This window comes from Lynx rufus, unplaced genomic scaffold (genome assembly GCF_022079265.1).
Source record: "Lynx rufus isolate CCGP_SWC_20201006 ecotype Redwood Valley unplaced genomic scaffold, mLynRuf1.p SCAF_2, whole genome shotgun sequence".
NCBI lineage: Eukaryota > Metazoa > Chordata > Mammalia > Carnivora > Felidae > Lynx > Lynx rufus.
Window position 1 is genome coordinate 134,012,783 of NW_025814834.1, and position 16,428 is coordinate 134,029,210.

The following is a 16,428-nucleotide window of genomic DNA, read 5'->3' on the forward strand; positions in this document are numbered from 1 at the left end:
TTCCTGGCCAATCGCGAAAGCGTATTGACTGGCTGGCGGCGGGGGGGTGGGGGTGGGGGTTGCTTACAGTCTTGGAAGAGTAAAACCTAAAGATAGCATGTTCTTCCTTCAGTAAGTGCATTTAGAACTCAGTTTAAGGAACAAAAAGTTAACAAAGAAATGTGTTTTGTTTTCTTGAATCATCGTGCATATAGCAGCCTCATAGGCTCTGGCCACTGTTTATTTCACGGAATTGGTGGCCTCTAGGGAGATATACTCTAATAAATGTAAATAAATGATTATATAGATAAAGCGATATATCTTCACGTTTAATCCTCATAACAACCCTAGGTACTCATTTCGATTTTATAAGTGAGGACGTTGATGTACAGGGGGCATTGATATACAATGAGGGCATTGATGTTTAAGTTGCACAGCTAGTAAATGGCAAAGCTGAGATTCGACCCTGTTAGCGTGACTGGCGTTACACTTTGATCCACTATCCTGCCAGGTTTCTGAATGTAGTGAGGGAAAGATCATCCCAAGAAGTCAATCAGAAATCTTCCTCACTGATTTTTCTAGTAGGGGTGTGTGTGTCTGTGTATAATGATTAAATTTTGGATATGAAAATTTCTAGAATCCCTTGAGGATTCTAGAGAGAGGTATTGGTTACAGTCGGCTACATTCTGTACAGATGCTGCTATAGTCTAGGGGCCTATGGAGCCTACTTTTTATTTCCTACTTAATTAGGTATTAAAGATATAACAGCAAGCAATATACTAAACTGCTTTCATGGAACATTGTTGGAGAAGCAGGGAAGGGACCTTTTTTTTTTTTTAACATGAAATCCCTGATGTTTATTATCATAAGAAAGCTTGGACGTCTAAATTCTATAGTTGTATTAAGCACTATGAGCAATTCAGGAGGCTCTAATTTAGTATTAGTATTTGGTAGTACTCGACGATTTTCTGATTTTTTTAAACATAATTTATTGTCAAACTGGCTTACATACAACACCCAGTGCTCATCCCAACAAAGGCCCCCCCTCAAGGCCCATCACCCACTTTCACCTCTCCTCCACCCCCCCATCCACCCTCAGTTTGTTCTCTGTATTTAAGAGTTTCTTATGGTTTGTCTCCATCCCTCTCTGTTTGTAAATATTTTTTCCCAGGAAGGGACAGATTTTAATAAAAACTAGAAAAACATGGGAAAACCCCCAAATGTCAGTTATGTAGAGTCAGACCTTGATGCTCCAGTATGTTTCTTTGGAGTCTTGATTATATGGAGACTAATTGTAAACTGACTGATTTTTCTAGTATGGGTGTGTGTGTCTATGTATAATGATTAAATTTTGGATATGAAAATTTCTCTTTGGTTGCAGTGTGAAAAATATAGTAGAAGCCAGTAGAAGCTACTATAATAGCCCAGGCACAAGACATTGCTTGAAATAGTTTGGTAACAGTAGATATAGAGAGAAGAAATTGGAATTGAGACATATTTTGGAAGTAGAATTGATAGACTTTTAGATGAAGAAGAGTGATTAAGGATAGTTCTGAGTTTTCAGCTTGAGCGCTAAACTGTTCACCATCTAGGTGGATGATGGTGCCATTTACTGAGCATGAGAAGAGCGACTAAAATGTTAACTAGATTAGGGACTGCAGGGAAGGGTGGGAAATGGAGGAACACATGTTAAATTTCAAGTACCTATTCAGTATGCATGTTTCAAGTAGGAAATTGGATGTGTAAATATGGTATTCTAGAGAAATATCAACTGGGGATGCACATATAGCATCAACACACATAATATTTCTATCCAAGGGATGAGAGATAGTGTAGGCCAGGGGAAGGGGGCCCAGTATTGATCTATGGAGCGTGCCAATGTTGGGAAATGGAGGAGAGGAGAAAGAACAAGATAATTCTTTTTCTTTTGGCACTTATATTCTAGTAGTAAAGATAGACCACAACATGTAGATAAGTAAATAAGTTCCTTTGGAGAGTTATATGTGCTTTGGAGAAAAAAAAAAAAAAATAGAGACAGGGTAGAGGGATAAACTTATTAGAGAAGGCATGCTGCTTTAAACACTGTCTTTTGCAAACTTTTGCTGTGTCTCTTACCATTAGTTAAATGATGAGCATATAATGTATAAATATCTGTTCAAGGAATGAATTCAGGAATGGATTAACCTTAATATTTATAACTGTTTCTTATGGTCAAAAATTGCTCCATCGGCCATCAACATAAATTTAATGGTCCTTATATATTATAATTGAGTATCACAACTCATTGGGATAGTTTACCATTTAATTTAATTACTTTTATCTGCACTCACTTAAATCTGTCTTATCCTTCTCTTGCCAATAGCTCAGACAGATTTCATAATTTCTTAGTCACTTTCAGTTAATAGTCCCAGTGGTCTTGAAATGTCAACTCTAAATTACATTCAGGCCTCACTTTTTACCCTCTTTTCATATTAGCCTTAACCTGAGAGATAGGAGGAAGATATAATTTGCTTTTATTTCTCCCATGTTTGAGTAGAAGTGGATGTGCTCTGTTCTGAGTTGCACATTTCTCATTTTCTTTTCTTGTTATACTGCAGAGGTTCCCAAATTTTCTCAACTCCTGTTGCTTTTATTGTCTCAATAATTTTTTCATAACATCCTTTGGTGCCTCCTTACTTCCTGTTCCACCTTGACTTTCAAGAGGCACTTGTTTTTTCTCAAAGCAACAGGGGTAAAAAAAACCAAAAACCCAGCTTTGCAAAGATTTGTTATTCATTCATTTATTTGTTTGTTTATTTATTTATTTATTTATTTATTTATTTATTTATTTTTAAGTAGGCTCCACACCCAACATGGGGCTTGAATTGACTGACTGAGACAATGGGCACCCCACCAAACATTCTTAAATTCAAAAATATTTCAAGCTGGTGATTCATGTAGTGTCTGGCAGATATTGAGTGTTGCTGTTTCCCTCAAATATTTAAAATATTCCATAGCAGGGGCATCTGGCTGGCTCAGTCTTGATTTGGGGTCATTAGTTCAAACCCCACGTTGCATGTGGAGATTGCTTAAAACAATAATTAATTAATTAATTAATTAATTAAAAATCAAAATAAATTATTCCATAGCACTCCTGTGAGGTGGCTGGGGCACCTGGGGCACCTCAGCGTACAGTTTGAGAATTGTGGCTCTAACTTCTTTTTGGTTTTGATTTTCTTCATTGCAAGGCAGGAGGGAATGTTAGAGGTTGGGAGTATCTTACTTCATTGACCAAATGTTGGTTCTTTTTCTCACTCTTATTCTCTCTGGTTCTATCTTTCTGTGGATGGAAGCCTCTGCTAATGTGGTTTTTAGGGGCTCATATTCATCAATTCCCCCTCTATCACTGAGTACCTTCTGAGATAAGAATAGCTTTCCCTGCTCCTTGGCCCTTACTTTGGATTCCGTCCCTAGTTTATCTGCATTCCTTTCCATTTTCAAGCTCCCTATTTTTTCCCATGAAGCTAGGAGCACTGCTGGGGCCTATTTCTGCTATTTTTGGAAGGCTGTGGAGAACTAACCTGAGAAAGGAATTTATTCTTTTTTTTCAGACTTTTTTTTTTAAATTAAAATATAATTGACATAGAATATTATATTAGTTTTAGGTATACAACATAATGATATGATGTCTGTATACATTACAAAATGGTCACCACAGTAAGTCTAGTTTACATCCATCATCTTACATAGTTACAAATATTTTTTTCTTATGATCAAGAACTTTTGAGATCTACTCTTAGCAACTTTCAAATATACAATACAATATTATTAACTCTAGTTACCATGCTGTACATTACATCTCCAGTATTTATTTTATAACTAGAACTTTATATCTTTTGACATCCTTCACCCATTTCTCCCATCTTCCCCCCGCCGCCCCCCGGTCTATGACAACCACTTTTTGTATCTCTGAGCTTGGTTTTGTTTTGTCTTGTTTTTGAGTCCCATGTAAGTGAGATCAGATGTCATTTTTCTTTATCTGACTTATTTCACTTAGCAAAATGACCTTGAGATCCATCCACTTCGCCACAAAAGTCAAGATTTCCTTCATTTTTATTTCTGAAAAATATTTCATAATATTTCATTACATATCACATTTTCTTCATCCATTCACTCATTAAGGGATGTGTAGGTTGTTTAGTCTATATCTTGACTATTGTAAATAATGCTGTAGTAAATGTGGGGATACATATATCTTTTTGAGTTAGTTTTATTCAGCTAAGACCCACAAGTGGAATTGCTGGATCATATGGTAGTTCTACTTTTATTTTTTGAGGAGGCCCCATACTGTTTTACATAATGGCTATACCAGTTTACATTTCTGCCTATAGTGCACAGGGATTCCCTTTTTCTCCACATCCTTGCCAACACTTGTTATTTCTTTCTTTCTTTCTTTCTTTCTTTCTTTCTTTCTTTCTTTCTTTCTTTCTTTTGATAATAGCCATTCTAATAGGCATGAGTTGGTATTTCGTTGTGGTTTTGATTTGCATTTCCCTGAGGATTACTGATGTTGAGCATCCATTTGTGTATCCATTAGCCATCAGTATGTCTTCTTTGGAGATATGTCTACTTAGATTTTCTGCTCATGTTTAATTGAATTATTGTATATTCTTTTGCTATTGAGTTTCATGAATTCTTTCCCAAATTTTTTGTTAAAAACAGTCTCCTCTTCCTTCATAGCCAAACATCTAGAGAGAAACATAAATTATCCTTATTCATTTACCTTCTACTCACTCAAAAATGCATTTCTATCTGACTTCTGATTCCATTAGTCCTTAGAGTAATTCTCACTAGGGTCAACAGATACCTCCAAATCTCTAAATCTAGTGGACTTTTTCAGTGTCATTTTAACTTTTCACAGCACTTGAAACATTTGACAACTTTCTTTTTGAAGCATCAGCTTCCCTTGGTTTTCAAAACATACCATTTCTCTTATTGTTCTAGCTCACTTTTTCTCTAACCTGATTCTAATAAATTTTCAATTCCTTATTTTTCCCTCTGTCACCTAACTTTGAACTTTCTTTCCACTTTTACCGTTATATTACAACCTTGTTTGTTAATCTCATTGAAAAAAATTGAGGACTCCCATACCCATCAATCATACTTATATTTGTTCTCTTTGGTTAAGCCAAACTCTCACCTCAGAAGTGGATCCCCTGCCTTCTTGGGTACTCTGAACCAGTCTCATTCAGTATGTATGCTATTATCATTTTGCTTTTTGAAAAAGCAAAGCAGGGGCACCTGGGTGGTTGAGTCAGTTGAGCATCCAACTTCAACTCAGGTTGTGATCACATGGTTCATGGGTTCAAGCCCCACATCAGGCTCTGTGCTTATATCTCAGAGCCTGTAGCCTGCTTTGGATTCTGTGTCTCCCTCTTTCTCTGCCCCTCTTCTGCTCATGCTCTGTTTCTCTTTGTCTCTCAAAAAATAAAATAAAAAAAAAATTAAAAAAAAAAGCAAAGTAAATGATTTGGAGAACAAAGGCTAAAGAAATATAGAAAAAAAATTAAAATTTCTTACAACTTACAGCCCATTAACAAGTACTTGGGACAGGTAGGGTGATCTTTCTTTAGTAACTCAAGTGCCTTACCTTTAATACTTTGCCAGAGGCAAAAAGCAAAAGCAACATTAGCTTGACATTAGCTTGACCTCCAGGATCCTATAAGTCTTCTTTAACATATAAAAATCCCTTTGGAAACTTCCTTTATCTCTTACCCTCACCTCCTCCTCCTGCAGAGGATATATGTTAGCAAAAGCCCTCCAAACATATGGCCCACTGAAATACATCTGAAGGATCTCATGACTAAGGTTTTACTAGACAGTAGTAAATGACCCCTCAAGGTCCTAGAAACCTTGCTTGCAAATTCCTCGGAGACTTATGCTATCCCTAACCCCCTCCCAACTTGAAAGTGTATAATTAGTCACTCCTCACAATTGTAGTGCAACTCTTTCAGGAATCTGTCCCTGTGCTTTAATAAAACCATCTTTATTTTTGTACCAAAGACATTTCAAGAATTCTTTCTTGAACATTCACTACTGAACCCCAACATTTCATATCAGCAAATATACAAATTAAAAAAAAAACAACTTTTGTTTCCACTTCCCTCTCCAGCTGCCATCTCTTTCTGTTTATAGCAAAACTTCTAGAAATGGGATTTATATTTGTTGTCTCCACTTTTTTTCTCCTATATTTTCTTCAGTTTTGTTAACAAAGAAAACTGCAGGCCCAAAATGGCATCACTTAGGCCAAGTCATTGAAATAAGGATTAATATATAACGTAATTATAGTTTCAACCTCCCCAAGAAATATAATCTTAACTGGTCCATCAGGAGTTTTCTGTTAAGCATCTGTCAAATGGGCCCTCTCCAGCCCCCAAAGGAAGATGAGGTGGTCTACTTAGTAAAGACTTTCTACCATTCCCTATAAGGGAAAGCAACCTTTCCTGGAACAGTTCTTTCTTTTCTTTTGCTAATAATTTCTTGTTCCATCCTCCTTCCTATAAAAACCTTTTATTTTGTGCAATTCCTTGGAGCTCCCCTCCACCTTCTAGATGGGATGCTGTCTGATTCATGAATTACTAAAGCCAATTAGATCTTCAAATTTATTCAGTTGAATTTTGTTCTTTAACAGATTTGGTGGCAGCAGTGGGATCCGAAGCAAACCTCCATCAAAATTCAGGGACAATGAGAAAGAGAAGCATGGTGCTCTATGAACCTTGTTGAATTCACTGTCTTTCTCGCTGTTTCCAAATGCCGTTGGTGAGTTCCTCTCAGTTTGAGCTCTGCTCTCTTTACGTTTGAACTCTGACCTAATTGGCCTTTTTTTTGTCCAGAGTTAATAAGTCATTCTAGACTTAAAAGTAGCTGTAACAGATCGTCAGTCAACCCTTGGTTCAGTCCACAATGCGATATATGAATCCCTTCCCCAGTTCCAGTCTGTAGTCCCTGTTTACTGGAGTTTTCTAGTTTGGTCTGTATTGGGAATTATTGGTAGTTACCAGCTAGAGTTGGACTGGTTGGACTTAAGAACCAGACTGAGTTCAGAATCAGGGTCTGATTTAAGAATTAGAATGAGTCTGGGATTGGACTGGGTCTGATTTAAGCTGGATTGCATTTAGTGTGAGACTTGGTGTTTTAAATAGAAATTAGTAGCTAATGGGAATATTGGAAGCCAAAAATAAAGCTGCAAACATTGATAGACATGGGTTGAGCATTTCAGGCTTTTGGAGCATTTGCCATCTCGAGAAGACTCCCATGGTAGGATAACTTGGTTATGGAATAAGTTAGACTGACACTCGGTTACTTGCCAGCTTCAAGAAAATATCTGTACAATGAGGTACACTGTAAAATACCTCCCCAAAACCAACCCCATGGCACATCCCTCTTAGGTGTGCGTTTGCCTCCAAGAATCCTAACTAAAAGGCCTAGCTTAAAGAAATAGGATTCTTTAGATTAGAGAGTTGAGCACACACCTGCTTATTCTATATCTAAGAGCTATAGTCCTGAAAGTTGCAGATATCTAGCAAGATGAAGAGTTTTACTAAAAACAACCTAAAATTACAATGGCCATTATGGGAAACATTATAATTAGATAAGATCACTTAAGAAGAATACTTGAAATTAACAGTCCCCAAATTAAATAGAATGGGATACTTATTTTAATTTGCATGCAGAAGTCTCCAAAAGTTTTCAAACTTCTAAAATAGTTTCAATGGAAGATTCATTGCAAATGTCTAATAAAAAAATAGAGAAAATGTACCTAAAACAAAGATTATAAGACTTATATCTACTCTGAAGAGGCTATTAAACAGCTATCTCTCTTTTAAAAGTTTATTTATTTATTTTGAGAGAGAATGTGAACAGGGGAGGGGGAGAGAGAGAGAGAGAGAGAGAGAGAAAGAAAGAGAGAAAGAGAGAAAGAGAAAATCCCAAGGTGATCCCATGCTGTTTGCTCAGAGTCTAACATGGGGCTCGAACCCACAAACCATGAAATCATGACCTGAGTCTAAATCAAGAGTTGGATGCTTAATGGACTGAGCCACCATGCACACCTCATGGAAGTAATTTTAAAACGGAAGCTATAAGGTCTCTGTATATCTGAACATACAGTTCATATGTGTCTATATCTGTCTTGTAGATGTGTGATATTTTCTACCTCCAGATGGTATTGCCAAAATTAATTTGCTAAAGCTCTGTTTAACTGGCTTAAACAAACTAGCACTTACGTAAATTAGTGTACATAAAAGTTCTCAGAAATGTAATAGAAACTAACCCAAATGTTTTTCAGGTTCTTGTTGGTATGGTTTGAACTAGGGTCCATGAGTCAATGGCCAAGAAAGAATTCTTGAAACGTGCAAAAGGGTGTTTTTATTGTAACACTGGGACAAGACCCCTGGGCAGAAAGAGCTGCACTGGACTTGTGAGAAATGGCTGATTTTATACTTTGGAGTTGGGGGAAGTACAGACAAAGGAAGTTTCCAAAAGGATTTTCATTTGTTAAAGAAGACTTACAGGATCTTGGAGGTCTGGTTAATATTGTTAATATTAAGATTAGGTTGTCTTTTGCCTCTAGCAAAGTTTTATCATCATTGAGGCAGCTAAGCTCCTTGAGGAAGATCACTCTGGCTGTCCCAAATACTTGTCAATGGGCTATAAGTCCTAAGGAGATTTAATTTTATCTATATTTCTTTTACCTTTATTCTCTACATCATTGTATTCTGGGATAATCTTCAGTAAATTAAAGTTAGCTCAATAAATTCACTGGTTTAATTAAAAGAGGCATGTCTTTAGAGTTATCAACATTGAATATAATTCTGATAAACAAATTTTATTCTACTAGTTAAATTTATTTACTAGTTAAATTCATGTAATATCATTTGCAATTTGTTAGCAAAAATAATTTAGAATTATAGTTGATTTTATCTGGTGTCTTATGAAGTTTTTATACATAATCTAAACATAATTGTTAAAAACGAGTAGATTGAACAGATAACGTTTTGGGTAGACTTTAAAAATTATTTCCCCAAATCTTCTTGGTAACTCAAAATGTTAAAGTTTTGCTACGGGATGAATTAAATTTGTTGAATATTGGGATCATTTTCTAATAAAATAATAAAACGTTAATTACTAAACATAGATTTCTCTACTTTTGGCTTTTTATAACAGAGAAACTAAGATATTCGGATGTGTTAATGCTACATTGGAAAAGGCACATGCTTCTGGAAATTATGAAATGTATTCATAAATTTGCCAATGTAAAGAATGCTGGTATAAAGGTTCACAATTGCCTACTTCTAGTTTTCACTAGAAATTAAGGTTTCTAAGAGTTAAGAATTCTAATTAATATGTGATTAAAACAACTAGAAATAATAAGGGAAATATCTCCTTATGTTGTAGGATTTTTTACCTCATTACCTGGGATTCGTTGTTTCACTGCTTTGAAAACTGAAGAGGTGGGCACAGAATGAGCAGCAGGCAGAGGTTTATTAGAATATAAGATTAGAAAGGAAGAATAGTAGGAAAGCTCTCTTTACAGAGAGGGGCATTCGAAGGTGAATACTTGATGAAGTTTTGGGATGATGGGGGGTTTGTGGGGTCTGGAGCAGATGGCCAAGAAAGAATTCTTTAAGATGTCTTTGGTGCAAAAGAGTGATTTTATTAAAGCATGGGGACAGGATCCATGAGCAGGAAGAGCTGCACTGGAGTCATGATGGGTAACTCATTATATACCCTCAGGTTGGGAGGAGATCAGGGATAGAGTAAGTCTCTAAAGAATTTTGGAAACAAGGTTTCCAGGACCTTGAGGGGCTAGCTGTTGCTAGCGAAACACCATTCATCACCATTTTAATAAAACCTCAGTCGTAAGACCCTTCAGATGCATATTGGGGGGCTATAAGTTTGGAGTATGATTGCCAGCATATATCTTGGGGCAGTTGAGATAAAGGAGGTAGACTTACAGGATCCGTGAGGTTGGGACAATGTTAAGCCAAGGTTCTCTTTTGCCCCCAGCAAGTGTCATCACTGAGCTTCTAGAGGGAGGTCACTCTGCTGGTTTCAAGAACTTGTTAATGGGCTGTAGGCAGTAAGGGAATTTAATTTCTCACTTGCCTTAGTTTCCCACATTATCATGGCAAGCACTTAAACCCCTTTCCTTTGTTCTTGGGTAGCCAGGAGTGTCCAAGGAGTATCACACATGTCCCACCTTGAGGGAAGGTTGGTTCTGGCTTGTGTTTTGCCCTCAGCCTGCCTCATGCTCAGTCATCATACCTATGGACAATAGGCAGGGGTCCTTGTTTTATAAGGTTCTGGTCACCCCCCACCCCCACACCCTTCCTCCTTATTCCTTCTCAGGTTCTACTCTTATTGACTGGATAGCTAGGTGTTGGGTTGTCCATTCCTGATTGACTCATTTCCATTGTATAAGGGGTGGTCTAAGGCCATACCTGTTCCTTGTGAATCATAGGTTTTATGATCTACTTATTTTTAGTGAGGTCTTTTGTCAAATTCCTGAGAAAAACCTATGGGGGTGGTGTCTGTTACATTCTTAAGAGGAACCTTATGCCCCAGGGCATACTGTGGTCAGATACTCCCAGCATTGTTCCAAAATACGTGTTTTTCCCCACCAAGGGACCTCAGGAAGTTTCCCTCTCTGCTTATTTTATCCTATCTTTTCCTATCATACCAAGAAAGTAGGATGTATTTTCAATATTAAAAGATATGAGAAATTGAGATGCAATTTTTGTTGAGGAAAAAGAAAGTAATTTTGTCTTAAAATGAGACTGGTTGTTTAAAGAGAAAATAGACAAAATCTGAATATAAAAGAGAAAATTGTAGAAAGTTTGTGAAAAAGGAAACTTTGGAAAATAATTTTATATGTGGTCAGTGATAAGGGACCATAAGGCAAGCTGACACCCTATAGCCACCCCCACCCATGGTATATGTGTGATATTCCTCAGGTACTCCTGGCTGCCCAAGAATAAAGGAAAGGAAAGAAAACAAACAGTTAACTGATAGAGATCACAGTCATACAGGACAATTTTCAAATATCTTAGTAAATTACAAGAAAAAGGCAATCTTATCAATAGCCTAATGTCTAGAAATGTGTACCCCCAATATCACCCTCCCCTCCATAGTGATGTGGGGAACAAAGGCAAGAAGGAAATGGCAGGTAAAGTTAAATCTCTTTATAACCTGCAGCCCATTGACAAATAAATACTTGAGGCAAATAGAGTATAACATTTCTCCAGGAACCCCCTACTGTCATAATGTTAATCCCTTATTAGGGGAAAAACAACCTTAGCCTCACAAAAGCAAGGACTCAGGTATCTTATGAGTCCTCTTTAGCATATATTTTTTTTCTCTTTAACATATGAAAGTCCTTCTGGAGGCCTCCCTCTTGCCTTTACTTCCCCCAAATTACATAGTATATAACCAGTCACTCTTCATAACCCCAGTGCAGCTCTTTCTGCCCAGGAGCCTGTCCTCTGTCCTTGTGCTTTAATAAAATCACCTTTTTTTGCACCAAAGATGTCTCGAGAATTCGTTCCTGGCCATGGGCTACAGACCCCCACCATTCTAAAACCCCATCAGTCAGGAGGTTGGAATGAGTAAGTTTTAATATCAAAAGTAAACTTACAAAATTGGAATTTGGTTTTCTCCATTAAAAGGACAAAGTTGCTGGATTTTTGGTCTGCTTTTGTTAATAGATTATGAACATTTCTTTACCTTTTGAGTGATTTGCCTAGAAAACAAATATTCTGTGTTTTATAAAAAATAATTTCCTGTGTCTACTGTCTTTATCAGGTCTTTGATTACCTAGGAAAACTGAGTTTTCCATATATGTGTGTGTGTGTCTGTGTGTGTGTGTGGGTGTGTGTGTGTGTGTGTGTGTGTGTGTGTGTGTGTATGTACGTATATATCTTTTTTCTTTTTAAGTAATCTCTGTCCCCAATATGAGGCTCAAACTCATGACCCCAAGATCAATAGTTGCATGCACTACCAACTGATACAGCCAGGTACCCCTGAGTCTTCTTAATATTAAAAGAGCTAAATTTGGGGGATCTTGGGTGGCTCAGTTGGTTGAGCATCCAACTTCACCTCAGGTCATGATCTCACAGTTCATGAGTTCATGCCCTGTGTCGGGCTCTGTGCTGATGGCTCAGAGCCTGGAGCCTGCTTGGGATTCTGTGTCTCCCTCTCTCTTTGCCCCTCTCCCACTTGTGCTCTGTCTCTCTCTCTCTTTTAAAAATAAATGGATATTAAAAAAAAAAAACTAAATTTTGCTAATAGGTAATTAAGTTTTATAATGATCTGTGATACTACTCAGGTCAGCACCTAAAAAAGTTTTTTGTGTGCTATTTTTACAAACTTCCCCAAATCAAATTCTAAGTGAAGTCTTTTAGTCCTAGAAGAAACTGGAATTTTTCTAGAAATTTCCCTGGAACATTCCAAGGGATTTGTTAATAAACTAGGCTTATTTCATATGTTAAACTATATGGGAAGTATTGTCAAATAAGAACTAATACTATTCTTTTTTTATGTTGTTTTTGTATAAATATATAAGAGTTCTAGAAATTATGTGAAATTCCTAGAAATACGTGTCCTGGTATGTTACCACTTGAAAATATTCTTTTACCTTCTGAAGTGTCTCATCAAAAATGAGACTGATATTAAAAGGACTAAACTTGAGTATCAAGGAAATGCTTTAGCTGACTTTCATGCAGAGGCAGCAGCAACAGAATCTATAAAGATTGTGGCATATGTGGATGAAGTCTATTCTGCCTCTGCAGAAAATGACCCTTTGATGCCAGACTTTTACCATCCTGATGTCCTTGCCCATGGCAACAGCCTACTTCTAAAACAAAGAAATTAAGATGGGTTAACAATAGTTGTAAATTAAATGAACAATTAAGGCTATGGGGGGTTGGGGTGCCTGGGTGGCTCAGTTGGTTGGGCGTCTGACTTCAGCTCAGGTCATGATCTTGCGGTCCATGAGTTTGAACCCTGTGTCAGGTTGTATGCTGACAGCTCAGAGCCTGGAGCTTGCTTCAGATCTTGTGTCTCCCTCTCTCTCACTGCCCCTCCACTGCTCACATTGTCTCTCTCTCTCTCTCAAAAATAAACATAGCAAAATTAAATTAAGGCTATGGGAAACCCAAGATGACTGCACAGTTCTTTCTGGCTCCCTGGCATGCCCCATTTTTTTGGTGTTTACATTTTTTTAACCACTCTCATGCATTCAAGATGTCTCAAATTATTAATAGACATTGAAGGGAAGACTTTTATAAAATTGCAAAAATAGTCTACCAATGATGTCTGACCTGTCATGTTCATAATCCTGGAGAAACTGGTTTTTTTCCAAGAGGATTCACACTTCCTCCCTTTGGACACTTAGGATACCTGAAGCTGGACTTCATTCAACTGTCTCTTAGTATAGTTTACCAATATGCTCCTGTTCTTTTTTGTGTGTTTTCCACATAGATTGAAGCTTTCTTTTCCTATAAGGCTGATATCCTCATGGTAGCTAAAAAAACTGCTAGAAAATGTGTTTCCTACTTAATATACCTTCCATGATCTCTGATGACCAAGGCACCTACTTCACGGAGAAAAATCACATGAGCCTTAATGGAAATCTTGAAAACTTTTTGGAATTATCACTGTTCATATCATTTCCATCATCAGACAAGGTTGAGAGAACTAATGGGATCCTCAAACTGAACATTTCTAAACTTGCCAAAACTACTGGACTTCTCTGTCCTAAGGTATTGATTGCCCTTGGTCTTACTATTAGAAGCTTTCCTTTGGGAAGCATAAACTCATACCACATTATATAGTCACAGGCAGACCAATGTCTGTTGGCATACAGCCTTCTGCAGATCCCTTGTTTTCTCATGCTAGTATGACCAACTACAGTAAATCTTCCATGTCTTATGCTGAAACCTGTCAACAGGTTATAGAAGACTTTCTGGATCCCAACTCAGAGGAACCTGTTGGGCACAGTCTAAAGCCTGGTGACTGGGTATTCTGGAAACATTATCAAAGGAAGACAGTTCTTGAGCTCAGCTAAAAGGGACCTTACCAAGTTCTCCTAACTACTGATACTGTTGTGAAACTATAAGACACTGGAGACCTCTGAATCACATTGACAAGGAGGAGAAGTAGGTGACATCAAGGTAAACTGATTCTGCCCATGACAATGAATCAACTGCAGACTTTAAAGATGAAACCCTTTCCCCTTGTTTTCTTTTCCTGTACTTTGGCATTTGCCTGGAAAGATAATGCCATCATCTATATCTCCCAGTCCATTGCTGAGAGGGGGTAATCTAGAATTTATTTCAGGCTAGGAGAAAATCTAATTGTGCCCTAACTTTTCACAAGCAAAATAAGATCTCTCATTGGTTGACTCCCCTGAATTTACATTGTTGAGTTAGAAAGGACCTCTTAAGGAGGTTTTCATGATTTAGGATTCTTTCTGTTTGTCAGGTCTCTATTTCCCTGGTTAGGGCTAAATGTAAAGGAGGCTATGACCAACAACCTCTCCTTAATTCTTAATTATTGCAGAACCATCTGCTGAAGTAATGGTGGCCCCAAAAAGGTCTTTAGACTCTCTGGCCAAAGTTCTTGATAATAGGATAGCCCATTATTATCTTTCCGCTGAGCAAGGAGGTGTTTGAGCTGTGGCCAACACCACTTGCTGTATCTGGATTAACACTTCTGGGGAAGTTAAAACTTCATTATATTAAATCATGGAGCAAGCCACTTGGCTTAAAAACTTCACTTCTTCAAGGAAGTCTTTCTTTTACTTTTGATTTAGGTTTATGAATTCATGATTATATTTATGTCTTGGGGACTATGGCTTTGAAGTGCACTCTGAACATTGGGAACTATTCTTATAATCTCCTTGGCATATTGTATCCTCTCAAAAACTTGAAATGCATGTTTGTAACTGCTAACTACCAAGCAGATGATCTTCCTGAGAGTGAAACCTTGGAGGAGAAGCCAAGAAAATGACTGACTTAAATGAAACCATGACTTGTGAATATCATGGAGGTTACGCATGACATATGGCTACCACGCTGAAGGAAAAACACAAATTGCAAGAATTTTAGAGCAGTAGCTAAGAGCGGTGCTAATGCCTTACATTTTTATCACATCTCTTAGTTAAACTGAGTCTGATCAATGGTGGGGGGAGGGGGGGAGAATTGTTAAAAAGAAAACCACAGGCCCAAAATGGTTTCACTTAGGCTGTCACCAAATCAAAGCTTAATGTATAACCTACTTGGAGTTTTAACCTCCCCCAGAAATTTAGTCTTAAGTAATCAAGAGTTTTCTCTTAAGCATCAATTAGGTAGTCTGTCACATGCACCCTCTCAGCCCCGGAAAAGAAGATGAGGTAATCTGCCTAAGCTCCCCTAAGGGAAGGTAAACTTGTCTGGAACAATCCTTTCTTTTCTTTTGCTAATAACTTCTTGCTCCAGCCCCCTACCTATAAAAACCTGCTTGTTAGATCGGATGCTGCCTGATTATTAAGTGATTCATGAATCACTTCATAAAGCCAATTAGATCTTCAAATTTACTCAGTTGAATTTTTTCATTAGCAGTTTATTCTAATCAAGTGAGCAACCCCACTATTCTACTGAAATTGCCCTTTTCAAGGTCACTAATGACCAACACATTGCTAAATCCAATGGTAATTTCTCAGATCTTATGCTACTTGATCTATCAATATCATTCAACACAATTATTTACTCTCTGCTGTAAAAACAACCAAAACAAAGCACAACTCCCAAACTAAGCTCCCTTCATTTGACTTACTGAGTAACACACTTGCAATGTTTTCCCTCAGTCATTCTGATCACTCTCTTTGTTTCTTTTGCTGGTTCCTCCTTATCTCCCTGACCTCCAAATGTTGGAGTTTCTTTTTACTCTACCCATCCTACAGGTAATTTATCAAGTTTCATGGCTTTTAAAACCATCCATATATTGATGCCTCCTAATTTAATATCTCCAGCCTATACCTCTTTCCTATATCTAACCACTTGCTTTGATACCTCCTCCATGTCATATAATAATCATCAAAAACATAACTTGTTTAAAACTGAGCTCTTGGGGCTCCTGGGTGACTCAGTCGGTTAAATGTCTGACTCTTGATTCCAGCTTAGGTCATGATCTCACAGTTCATGGGTTCAAGCTCCACATCGGGCTCCATGTTGAGAGCACTGAGCCTGCTTGGGATTCTCTCTCTCCCTCTCTCTGCCCCTCCCATACTTGCTCACTCTCTCTCTCTCTCTCAAAAATAAGTAAAATAAATAAATAAATAAAACTGAGCTCTTGATATTCTTTAAAACTCTCAAGTTTTTTCCATCTCAGTTACTTTTGATTTCTCTTTATCTTTTATACCCCATGACTTTC